This window comes from Stegostoma tigrinum, chromosome 14 (assembly GCF_030684315.1).
Source record: "Stegostoma tigrinum isolate sSteTig4 chromosome 14, sSteTig4.hap1, whole genome shotgun sequence".
NCBI classification, from domain to species: Eukaryota; Metazoa; Chordata; class Chondrichthyes; order Orectolobiformes; family Stegostomatidae; genus Stegostoma; species Stegostoma tigrinum.
In genome coordinates, this window is record NC_081367.1 from 10,391,392 (window position 1) to 10,402,846 (window position 11,455).

Sequence of the window (11,455 nt, forward strand, 5' to 3'; positions counted from 1 at the left end):
TCCGCCTCAGCTTTCAGCTCCTCTTCCACCACCTTCAACTCCATGTTCACACCTTTGGGCAGGAGTCCTCTTCCTGCATGTGAACCCTCTCACCTGCCTCTATTACTTTCTCTCCACTTTGACTGCCTCCCTCTGGCTTCTCTCCTGCTCTTGAATCTTTTCATTAAGAATGGTTAGCATGGCCCCAGCCACCTTAATTTATCTGCTTTTCTCAATCGCTCTGACCTGCCTGAACTTCTTGCCTTCTGTTCTCTGAGGCTTCACCATGACTATGTTAAAAAACCTCCTGATCAGGTCAGTTCTGTTGGCATCTGCTGGCATGCCAACCTCAACCTTGCTGAGCACCAACTCTTTGAAATGACATCCTATTGAACAATGTTTCATTAACTCCCTCTCCCTGGTCACCTTCCCTTCATTGCTTCCCACCTTGTAATCCCTCCAACCCTGACCGCTTACTCCTGCCTCCTTGTCAAAATCCATGAACAGGACCATCTTGGTAGACCCAATATTTAGCCTGTTCCTACCTCACACACTTTATCTCTTCCTGTCTTCACACTCTCATTTCTCCTCAGTCTAACAGGTCAGGGTGGCATGATTGCTCAGTGGTTAGTGTTGCTGCCTCTCAGTGCCAGGCACCTGGGTTTGATTCCAGCCATGGATGATTATCTGTGTGAGTTTGTATGTTCTCCCTGTGGCTGCGTGGGTTTCTATTGGGTGCTCTAGTTTTTTCCCACAGTCCAAAGTGGTGCAATTTAGGTGGAATGACTGTGCTAAAATTGCCCATTGTTTGCAGACTCGGCAGGCTAGCCATGGAAAGTGCAGCTTACATGCACAAGATCAGGGGCAGGTCTGGTGGGATTCTCTTCAGAGGGTCTGTGGACTCAATGGGTTGAATGGCCTGCTTCCACACTGAAAGGATTCTGTGATCCTAATCTCTCACCTTACCCTTTTGACCCCGTACATCATTTCAACAATTTTCAATTTCCTAGCTCCAATCTCCTTTTCTTAACTACAGATGTCCAATGCCTCTATGCCTCCATCACCCACTAAGACAGTTTGAAAGCTTTCTGCTTCTTCCTTGAACCAAAGCCTGAACAGAGGCTAAATAGCACCATCCTCCTCCATCTGATTAAACATGGTCTCACTGAATGATCTCTCCTTTATTTTGTTCCATCTACTCCAAATAAATGCTTGTTGCAATGGGCACTCTGTGTGAGTCCAAATTTTTTGGTGGGGGATAGGTGGAACATCCCTTATTCCAGTTTTACGCAGGCCTTTGCTTCAAGATCTATTTCTGTTATTTCTTATTCATTCAGAGGATGAGGATGCCCCTGGCTGACGCAGTATTTATTGTCCATCCCTTGTTGTCCAGAGATCAGTTAGGAGTCAACCACATTGCTTGTGGCCTGGAGTCACATGTAGGCTAGATCAAGTGAGGATGGCAGTTTCCTTCCCTAAAAGGACATTAGTGGACTAGATGGATTTTCTTTGACAGCCAACAATGAATTTATGGTCATCAATAGACCCTTAATTCCAGATTATTTATTGATTTCAAATTCCACCATCTACAATGGCAGGATTTGTCCCAGGACCCCGGAACATTTCTGGGTTAATGGTCTAGTGATGATGTTACAAGGTCATTGTCTCCCCATGATGCATCAATAACCATATTGCTGCTTCTTCCTGTTCTTATCTGGAACTGCAAAACCTTATTAACTCCTCTTCCAATTTCCACCCCTCTCTGATCGTCACTTGATCCACTTTGGACACATTCCTTCTCTTTCCTTGATTTCTCTGTTTCCATTTTCACCAATAGATGGTCTACTGATATTCCTTATGGCCCACCAACTACCCTGTCTACCATTCCACACCCCTTCTTTCTGCAAGGGCTTGATTCCATTTTCTGAATTTCTTCCTCTCTGTCTCGCCTGTAGTAAAGATGCAACTTTCCACAAAAGCACTTCTATTAGGTATTTCTTTGATCTCAACTGGAGATTCCTTCCCCATCCTCCAAAGTAGCTGACCAGTATCTGAAGTATTTACCCTCTCTCCTACCTCCCAAAATAACGATAGTGTACCTCTTGTCCTCACTTTCCATGTCACTAGGCTCCACGATCATAGAATCATCCTCTACCATTTCTGCCACCTCTATTATGATGCCACCACAAAATTCATCTACCTCTCTGCTGCCCTGTCAGCATTTTAAAGTGACTGTCCCTTCTCCAACATCCTGGTCTGATCTCTTTCTGATTTTCCCTTTCCTATTCAGTTGCAGAAGATGTAACTCCTGCATTCTCACCTCCTCCCACCTCACTGTCCAAGGCCCCAAACACTCCTTCCAGGTGAAGCAGAATTTGCTTGTACTCCTTTCAATGTATTGTATTTACCACTCACAATGTGGCCACCTCTACACTGAGGAGACCAGACACAGACTGGTGACCACATTGTGGAACACTTGCACCCCGACTGCAAGTGTGAACCTAAGTTTGCGGTCTCTACTTATATTACTCCTTTGCCTTGCTCTCACGCTCACCTCACTGCCTGTCGCAGTGTTCAGTGAAGCCTGCTGCAAGCTTGAGGAATAGCATCTCATTTTCAAATTTGGCACTTCACAGCTCGCTGGGCTCTACATTGCATTTGAAAACTTTAGACCATAAACTTTGTGCTCCATGTTGATTCCATTTTTTTTTGTTTTGACCTGAACCTTTGGAAAAAAATGTTCACCCCACCATTCACACTCACTCTGAAGTCTTGTTTCTTTCCTGCAAACATTACCACTCTGTTTCTCATCAGATAAGGATTTCACCACAGTCTCTATTCCCCACATTACTTTTCTCCCTCCTTTGCCTTCCTGAACCTTTCATTCCATGGCATCTGTGCCACTTAAACTCTCTATTCTACACAAACCTTCCTGTTGTGTTCTTCCTCCACTTGCCCCTACAACCACATAAAATTCATCCTATCACATATTTGCAATGGGTCAACTCTGAAGAAGAGTCATATATGGCCCAATTTTTTTTAGGCCAGTGTTCCTACTCTGCACAACCTTCCTTCCATCATATCTTTTCCTCATCCTAGCAATGTCTTACATTCCCTTCACCCACAGCTGGATCTTGCTTTCCTTTGAGCATATTTGAGCCTCTTTTCCCTGTCAGCTGTGAACCAGTTGACAACACACTTGCCTCAAACTCATAACCTTCTCAATTCGAGACCCACCCCAAAACTGATCACAGAAACCTTGGCCAAAGCACCAGTGAATGTTGTTGCATCACTGACACTCTATCTTTATAAGAGATAATACCCCCAGGCCCCATCTCCTGTTTGGATGGATGTGAGACTCTTGTTTGGAGAAAGGGCATTATCCTAAAAATATTTTAAGATAGATAGATAGATAGATAGTTAGATAGATTCCCTACAGTGTGGAAACAGGCTCTTCGGCCCAACAAGTCCACACCGCCTCTTGGGGCATCCCACCCAGACCCATCTCCCTATAGCCCACAGACCCCTGAACACTACAGGCAATGTAGCATGACCGATCCACCTAGCCTGCACATCTTTGGACTGTGGGAGGAAACCCACACAGACATGGGGAGAATGTGCAAACTCCGCACAGACAGTTGTCCAAGTCTGGAATTGAACCCTGGCTCTCTGAGGCTGCATTGCTAACCACTGAGCCACAGTGCCGCCCTTAGAATTAGAATCCCTACAGTGTGGAAACAGGCTCTTCGGCCCAACAAGTCCACACCGAACCTCAGAACATCCCACCCAGACCCATCCCCTATAACCCACCTAATCTACACCTCCCTGAACACTAGCAATTTTGCATGGCCGATCCACCTAGCCTGCACAGCTTTGGATTTTGGGAGAAAACCCAAGCAGACAGGAGGAGAATGTGCAAACTCCGCACAGACAGTCACCCGAGGCTAGAATCAAACCCGGGTCCCTGGTGCTGTGAGGCTGCAGTGCTAACCACTGAGCCCCCGTGCTGCCCGCAAGAGTGTTAATCCCTCAGTCAACATCACAAAACTGATTATTTAGTCACTGTTGCATGCCCGAGAGAGCTAGGTGCTTGCAAATTGACTGCTGTGTTTCCAACATGACAACAGTGACTACAGTTCAAAACTGCTGCATAAACTGTAAAGTGTTTTGTGAGGGCTGGTTGTGGCTGTGAATTGTGCTATAAAAATGCTGGTCTTTCTGGATTTCTCATCACCTTATCCTGTTGAGGCAAATCGGACTTTCTCAACCCTCGCAAGTCTGAGATATATCCTTGAGGATAAAAGAGATGACGCCTAAGCAAGTTATACAGCCATACAGTCATAGAGTCATACAGCATGGAAACAGACTCTTCGGCCCACGCTGACCAGGTTTCCTGTACAGAACCTGTCCCATTTGCCTGTATTTGGCCCATATCACTCGAAATTTTTCCAGTCCACATACTTATCCAAATGTCATTTAAATGTTGTAATTATACTCGGCACTACCACTTGCTGATATAAGGTGGACACTTCAGGAACAGTGGGTCCTGGAAGCATTGACTACTGTATCTATAATGCACTCAACTCCAAAGCAGTCGAGCAGAATGAAGCAAGTTGAGGCTTCCAGCCATGTCCAGACAGAGTTTCTTCCACCTTTAGCATGGGAACCCTTTCACATTGAGTCTGAGTATCTTTGACACTTGTTACCCAGGATCAATGTTGTTGCTTGTTTCTGAATGCCTTCAGGCTTATTCACATGCTATTTGGTAAGTCCAGCTCTCCAAACAGTGTCTGGGTATTCAGCAATGGCTCTTGCGTAACTAATAAACACAGTGAGTGGTTGGCTTGACACACACTGGCTTGCTTCAGAAGGCGTGGCATGTGAAATCTTTCAGATGTCCTCTTAAGGACTGCTAAGGCCATTTGAGATCACTTTGAAAGTAGCTTCCTAATTTACATGCATGTTTGTTGTGCAATCTTAGCATCTTCAAAGTTGAGGAGAAGTTTTTTTTTAATTCATTCACAAAATGAGGGTGTCATTGGCTAGGCCAGCAGTCATTGCCCATCCCGAGTTGCCCAGAGGGCATTTAAAAGTTAACCATATTGCTGTGGAGATCTGGAGTCCCACGAATGCCAGACCAGGTGAGAATGGCAGATTTCCTTCCATAGGCAGACTTTCACATCATAGAGAGAGGCATTTCAGCCTAAACTGATCCATGCCAACCAAAATGTCCATCCATGCTGAACCCCTTTCCCAGCACTTAGCCACATCCTTCCAAACTTTTCCTATCCATGAATTCATCCAAATGCCTTTTAAATGTTGTTAATGAACCAGCCTCAACCATTTCTGCTGGCAGCTCCCACCACCCTCTGTGTAAAAAAGAACTACCCCTCAAGTTCCCATGTATTCTTTTCCCACTTACCTTAAACTGATGCTCTCTAGCCCTTGATTCCCCAGCTCTGGGAAAAAGACTGAGTGCATTTGCCCAATCCATGTCTCTCATGATCTTATACATTTCTACAAAACCACTCCTTCAGTCTCCTATGCTCTGAAGAAAAATGTTCTGGCTTGTCCAACCTCTACCTATAACTCAATCCTTTCAGTCCTGGCAACAAGCGCGTACTCTTTCCAGTTTAATATCATCATTCTTATAGCAAGGTGACCAAAACAGAACACATTACTCCAAGTGCGGCCTCACCAACATCCTGTACAACTGCAGCGTAACTTCCCGACTTTAATAGTCAATGCCTTGACTGCTGAGGGCCAGTGTGCCAAAAGCCTTCTTCACTGCCCTGTCTACCTGTGGCTCCACCTTTGGAGAACTGTGCACCTGAGTGTCAATATCCCTGTGTTCCACTACACTCCTTAAGGCCTTACCATTCACCATGAAACTCCTACCTTGATGTGACTTTCCAAAATGCAACACCTCACACTTATCTGTACTAAACTCCATTTGCCATTTCTCGGTCCATTTCCCCAGCTGATCAAAATCCTGCTGCAATTTCTGATAACCTTCCTCACTGTCCATAATACTGTCTATTTTCATGTCATCCGCAAACTTATTAATCATGTCTTGTACATTCTCATCCAAATCAATGATAACAAACAGCAGTGGGCCCAGCACTGACCCCTGAGACACACCACTAGTCACAGACCTCCCGTCCTAAAATCATCTTTCCACTATCACTCTCTGCTTCCTACCACCAAGCCAATTGTGTGTCTAATTTGCCAACTCTCCCTGGATTCCATGCAATCAAACCTTCCACAGCAGCCTACCATGTGGAACCTTATCAAAGGCCTGACTAAAACCCACATAGATTACATCTACCACCCTGTTATCATCAACCTTCCTGGTCACTTCATCAAAGAGTTCGAACAAATTTGTGAGGCATGATCTCCCACGCATGAAGCCGTGGTGACTACTCCTAATCAAACCCTGTCTTTCCAAATGAATGTATATCTTATTTCTCAGAGTCTTTGCAAGTAATTTAACCACCACAGATGTAGGGCTTGCTGGTCTACAATCCCCTGCTTTTTCTTTGCAGTCCTTCTTGAATAATTTTTGAAGAGTGCTTCGCTACACTTTTGTGTTCCAGGGCCTCACCCATGACTAACGATGTTGCAAATATATCAGCCAGGACTCCTGCAATGTCTTCTCTAGCCTCTTGCAGTGATATTAGTGAAATGGATGGGATTTTCCAATGACCAACAAATTAGTGTCTTAATTGCAAATTTTTATTGAATTCAAATACCAACTTTTGCCATGGCAGGAATTGAACCTGGGTCCCGAGAGCATTACCTGGATCAGCAATCCAGTGACAATACCACCAAACCAGCATGTGTTCTATAAAGTTCCCTGTGAGTTGTATATTGCACACAAATCCATTGTATTACACATTTGGCGTTCAGTCTCATTTGATTTGTTATCGTACATTCACTCCATAAAGTGAGTTTACGGTGATATCAATGCAGGCATCATTGACTATCACTAAAGTTACAATGTGGCCTTGTTTTTTGCCTTTTAAGGCCTCAGGGATAACATTACCCAACTAGAAATAGTGTGTCTGTATAGAGTACTTTGGGCTAGTTTTAATTGGCTTTTTGGCTAAATTGCACTGAGTTTCGGGGAGGGTTTTGCTCTGAGCCCTAGTAGAAATTTGTACACTACTTTCTAAACCTCATCTCTTACCTGTGCACCATGCCCTCAATGGTGCTGTCTCATTCTGTATCCCCTCTCTCCAGAGGTGGGAGTACAGGCCACTGATGAATTTCCTCCTGGGATTCTGGCACTGACACTGTTTCTACAACCCAGCTGTGCACCAGGAGCTGCTCTTCATTATGTGGGCAGAGGACATGGCTGATGCTTCATTGCAGACTCAGCCACATGTTTGCAAATCTATTGTTATTTAAGAACCAAGTCACACAGGTTACCTGTCCTGAATGTCATTCTATCTTAGAGAACTCAGGGAGTGTTATTGCACCCCTACTGCATCTTCTTAATCAATGTGAGTCCTTCACATACTACAAAGACTCGAAATTATTCAGAAGATTCACCTTTATTCAGCAAAAGCAAAGAATAAAACAAACAAATAGAAGCTCCATTTGTCTCTAAGAAACAGACAGGGGCTGCTTGCCTTTTAAGCAATAATACATTTACAATCACTGCACCCAGCTCACATTTCGAAGAAGCGGCTGTCAGATATGTGCTCTCTAGCTAATAGTGCTTGACACTACACTGCAAGATCATGTTGAATAGATATCTTTCCTGCTCAGCGTACTCATCTTGCTGCTTAGAACACTGCTGCCACTCTCCCAGCTCTTTGGCTTCCATCATAGCCTCTGTCTTCCTGCAGAGTGGAGCATGTCAGGATTGTGTGTAACCCTATGTCTAAAGTAAGCTGCAAGGACAGCCCTAACCAATACAAGCATCTTCAGAAGCTTAGTGTCTGCTCTACCATGGCCCTGGTGGAAGAATGGGCTGCATGTATCTGCACTTAGCTTTTTTTATTCACTCCTGGGTATTGTGCAGTTGGGTAGAATACTCGTGGAATGGAAGGCAGGACATTAGAATTTGTTTGCAAAATGATAGGAGGGAACAGTGCATGGTGGTCCTTTTACAAGATGATGTGCTTTCCTAGGCTTGGAGATTTAAAAATAAAATGTCTGCAGACAGCAGCAGATGCAAAGAGAATTCTTGAAACTGAAACACTGTATCAGAAGACTATTACTGTCAGTAGGCAAAACAGCATTTTCAGCAAGACAACAGGTTTTTGAATATAGCTAAATTATTTAAACCAGTCCCTAGACTCCAAAATCCAATTAAATTTAAATCTGATGGGTTTTTGACAACCTAGGACCAATCCTCTCATAAAAAATTAATTGGTCATCAAGGATAAATGTGACAACAGCTATCAAAGCCATCAGCTCTAAGGAAAGAGAAAATCACTTGGTCTCACAGAAAGTTCTAAACTCTCACAATAAGGACCATCCAAATAAAAATACTACGGCATTCTTAGCTAATGTTCCTGACACACAAATTCAATGGAGCAGGGCGCTCCTGAATGGAGAACAGCAGAGAAAACAAAGAACATTACAGAAGACTTATCCCAGTGATAATTTCAAGAAACTAAGTTTTAATTAATTTTTTTTCTTATTACTTTGGCATATATAAGTGGGGTTTGTATTTTTTAGAACAGCGTACTATTAGAATTTTCTTTTATTCGGGAATAGTTAGTAGTTAAGGGGAAATTGTTCAGCTTGTTAGTAGTTCTGTTAAATTTGTTTACTATTAGAGTTAGATAAATAAATTGCTACTTGGTGCTTATAAAGTGAGTATTAGGGATTCCTTGCATTTAACCATTCCTTGATAATAGATTGGGGGTGAGAGGCAGATTATATCACTTTTCACACTTCCATTAACAGATATAGGAGGTGAGGCAATCTTCTCTAGCTGTTTCAGTTTTATTTATTAGGGAGATGTCGATCACCCCTTCTTAACATAGGAGTCACTAGCTGGGCAACAGTTATTCCTTATCCCTAGTTAAGAAGGTGGTGGTGAGCTATCTTCTTAAACTGTCTCAGTCCCTGTGCTATAGTTTAACCCACAAAACCCTGAGGGATAGAATTCCAGTATTTTGACCCAGTGACAGCGAACGAATGGCAATATATTTCTCAGTCAGAATGGTGTGAGATTTGGACAGAAATTTGCAGATGATAGTGTTCCCATGCTGTTCTTGTCCTTCTGGATGGAAGTTGTCATGGGTTTGGGTGGGACTGCCTGAGGACCTGTGGCGAACTTCATCTGCCAACATTAGCCCTGAGTCCTGGGCTTACAGTTTAGCCATGCCAAACACACTCCTGTCAAAGGAATGGCAGTGGTCTCTGTCAATGACCCACCCCTTCCTGCAGAAATCCATGTCTTCCAGTGTCTCCATCCCTTATATATTGTGTTTTTCCCATTGAGAATAATTGTCCTGTCTGTGTCCCAGCATGCTGCCTCCAATCCCTAAAATGAACTTCCCCAGCTTCCATAGGCTTCTACTAACCTGTGTTGACTTGCAGCGAAGACCAATTTGATGCGTGATCAGACCCTTGACTGATCTTTGTGTGGCTCTCTGACTGATGTACCTCGCCTCTCTGGACTGGTTGCACTGGTCCTGAATGACTGACTGTGTATAAACTATGGTCTGTACCCTTCACTGGCTTTGGAAAGGTTTCTGAAGGTGTGTGGGTGGTAGGGTGCGGGAAGTCTCATTCACCCCGGCCCTATTTGCGCACCACCCTTGGACACTGGTGAGATTTTATCTGCCTCCGACAGTAAGAGCCCAGCTTCACTTGTTTCCATTTGTCTGTGGCCAGGCAAAGCTATGGAGGGGGGAATTGCATACTGGAGGCCTCAATCTAAAGATCATTCCAACCCCATGTCTCCCTGTGTCCTGTATTGTTAACATCAGTCCCTCAAGCTGCCTCATTCCTCTCCTTAGGACCTACCACACCTTGGAAGACTTCCTTTAAACTCTAGCTAATCTTTCCCCAAACATTTGTACAGAATGAAATGGGGTGCAGGATGCAAGTGACTCCAGGGCCCACGTACAATTCAACTCACAGGCCGGGCTAAAAGGAGTTCAACTGCAGGCATTAGATGGGCTGGCTCTCCTTATGGTTGACACTTGAGTCATCGGGATTGCATGGTAGTGAAGGAAGCCGAGGGAAGTGAAGGTGTAAAATTGTGGGGGCACCAGTCTCCTCAGGCACAGAGATGATGCCAGATGTCTGGAGAATTGTAAAAGCTATGGTCACGGGCAAAAATAAACTCCAGGCCAGCCAATTTAACCTCGACGTGGGAATGCTTTTTAAAGTGATAATCCAGGCCAAGATGAGTCAACATTTCAACAATTGTGAATTAATTAATTAAGCAAATTTGGTCAGTTTTTTTTAAGGCAAATTGTGATCGGGTAACAGGAAAGGTTGTTGAAGGTATTGTAGTTGATATGACGTTTATTGACTCCCAAGAGGCATTTGTTAAAGTGCCATAATTCAGGAAAATTTGAGGCCCATAGAATAAAAGGGACATTCACAGTGTGGGTCCAAATTGGCCAAGAGACAGGGAGCAGAGGATAGTGGTGGAGATTTGTTTTGCAGACTAGAGAAAGTCTAGACTGAGATGCCTCAGGTGTCAACACTGTATTCACAGTTTTTCTCAATGCATGTTGATGACCTAAATTTGGGTGCTCAGGGTGCAGTTCCTAAACAAAGTTTCAGTTAACTGTGAGGGGGCAGGGATTGATTGACTTCAGAGAATATGGACTAGGCTGGTTAAATGAGCAGCCGTTGGAATTTAATACAAAGCTGTGTAAAATTGGCCAATGGGGAAATGGGTGGATGAGTGGAATTTGCTGAGTTGTTTGTGCAGAGAGCCACCACCGAGATGCCAGGCTGAATGGCCTCTTTCCGTACAGTAACCAATCAATCATTCAATAATTCTCAGAGATCCCAGCACTTGCACACACAAGATATGACAGATTTGAAAAAAAAGCCGAGAGAATGAGGGTCTGAATCAGTTATTTGCATTAATAAAATTGCTGGATATTTGTTTTTAATTTGAGTGTCGATGGCATTGTAGTGGTGCTACATAACAGAGCCATGAAGTTGAGTAAATTTATTTAAGGACCGAATGATGCACATTAGAGTGCTATTACTGTAAGTCATGAAGATAACCCGAAATGGTCAATAGTATTTCTGTTTCTACACTTAGTTGTCACCACCTCCCCCGTGTGTGTTTCTGTATCGTTGTTTTTCACTCTCTGACTCTCGTTCTTTTTAGTTGTTACTCAATCACTACTGGGGATGTGTTTGCCATCATCTGTCACGATTGGCCCTTAAAAAGGTGAGCTTTGGTCAATAACCTTGAAGAGATTAAACGCTGAAGCACTAAAATGTGGTGCTGTTGAGTGACTTGGTTCTCAGTAACTCAGCA